Source organism: Cupressus sempervirens, chromosome 7, assembly GCF_028749045.1.
Source record: "Cupressus sempervirens isolate cs-2001-9-10 chromosome 7, ASM2874904v1, whole genome shotgun sequence".
NCBI lineage: Eukaryota > Viridiplantae > Streptophyta > Pinopsida > Cupressales > Cupressaceae > Cupressus > Cupressus sempervirens.
In genome coordinates this window covers 406,067,378-406,069,845 of record NC_143124.1, presented here as the reverse complement: position 1 = coordinate 406,069,845, position 2,468 = coordinate 406,067,378, and positions in this window count along the sequence as shown.

Here is a 2,468-nt window from a genome sequence, read left to right as displayed (position 1 = left end):
CTTTACAATTTTGTTAATTTTTTTCTTTTTTGTTCATGATTAGTAGTTTTATATATGTAAAATTCTAGATTTGCATTGTAAATTATTATTTTGTATGGATTATTATTCAAATTATATTTAGATTATGTTTCCTCTCCTCTCTTTTTTTATAGTTAGATGTTCATTTAAATTTGTGTTTTGTAGATATTTATTTAAAGATCAGTATTTTAGATGTTTCGATGTATATAATTTATGTGACATGTAATTGAAGTTAAAGTGATGGATGATTCTATCTGCATTAGATGTTTAGATTGTTTAAACGTGTATTTACATTGATGTTTTAGATTTATTTCAACTAAATAGTAATTGTAAATTATTTTGTTGTACATATTAAATATTAACCAAAGTTTATGGTTAAGATTTGTATAAACCCTATACTTGAACCTACACTTTACTCTTAAATACATGTTTATGGAATATTTTTCTAACTTTTTAATATATTGACTTATTACCCTATTTGTATCCCTAACTTTCAACTATAATCCAAATCTTAGGTATATATTAGACCTTGAATTTAAAAATCAAACTCTGATCATAATCTTGAACCATAACTATAATTCACCTTTTGACCTTAACTATAACTAGTTCATATTTCATTCTACTTGAACCATAACCCTATTCTAAGTCTAGTAAAAATTATGCTTCAACCATAAGAGCAATTGAACTATATAACTCTATCCTAATTTGAATTCTAACCATAATTCACCTAGCTAGATAACAAGTTAAATTTCAAACCTTATATTCCCAGCCCTACCATATAAACACTAAATTCTAAACTTAAATGTAAACCATGATGTTAGCCCATATCCATACCTTAACACTAAACCTAACCAAGTCTTATAGTCATACCCTAAAATGTTATTTCTAAAACTTAACCATGTAACCTAATCCTCTAAGCTTAATCCCTAAAAAAATTCTTTTATACCTCAACCTAAACCCCAACCCTATATTCCTAAACCATAATCTCCTACATAACTCTTATCATAATTTAGATATATATTAAATTCCAATTGTTTTAAAAATAACACTTCTTATCCTTAGCCTAATCTTGACCCTAATCTAAATATAATTTGAATCCTAATCCATACCTTAACCCTAGTCCTTTGTGTAACAATAATTTTAATTGTATTGTATAATCATAAGTTAACGTAAGTTGTAACCTTCATAATAATCCATTCTATAAATTTAATCTCTATCCTCCTCTTTTTGATATATTCATCTAGGTAAAGATGTATTAAATGTAAATACGTGGTTTAAAAAAAATGTAATTATATTGATCTATTCAGATTTATTTTAACTAAATAGTAATTGTAAATTAATTTTATGTTGTACATACTAAATACTAGCCAAAGGTAAGGGTTAGAATTTACTTAAACCTACACTTTATAGTTATGTACATGTTTATGATTTAATTTTTCTTTAACCCTAGTATATATATTATTTATCATTCTAGCATGAATATTCTATCCTTAATTTAGCTATATATATCAAATCATAGGTATAAATTAACCCTTCAATTTAATAACCAAACTAGATAACCATAATCTTGAATCATAACTACAATTCACTTCTTGACGCTAACTCTAACTACAATATTTTCCTTTACTTTACGTATCCATATTCCATCCTTAGGTCTACCACAAATTGCACTTCAACCATAAGAACATTGAACTATATAAGTCTATCCTAGTTTGAACCCTAACCATAATTCAATCCTAGAACTAGAGCCACAATAACCCTAATCGTAGTATGTACACTCTAACTAAACCTTGAATAATGCATAATCCCAATCCCTTAACCTAATTCCAAAATAAACTTTAAACATTATATGCATAACTAGATAATATAAGTTAAGTTTCAAACCTTATTTCTAGCAAAATTATAATTAATGTAAAAAATTAAGATTCAAGCCTAACCCTTAAATCCTAAATGCTAAATTGTAACCTTAATTCTAAATAGAAATTTTTTAATAAAAAATGTTAAATCCTAAATCTTAACAAACATATATTAATGCTCAATCTATTAAAACCTAATTTTGTAAATGTTAGCACTTTAGAAAAAAAAATTAATGTCTACGCACAATCATAACACTAACCTTTTTTAAGAACACTTCTAATCCTTAGCTTAATATTGACATAATCTAAATAAAATTTGAATCCTAATCCATACCCTAACCCTAGTCCTTTGTGTAACAATAATTTTAACTGTATTGCACAATCTTTAGTTAATGTAAGCCATAACCTTAATATTAATCCATTCTATAAATTTAATCCTAAATTTAGCTATAATGCAAATCATAGGCATAAATTAACCCTTAAATTTAATAACCAAACTAGATAACCATAATCTTGAATCACAACTATAATTCATTTCTTGAACTATATAACCACACATTTTTATTCAATTTAAGAACATTGAACTATATAAGT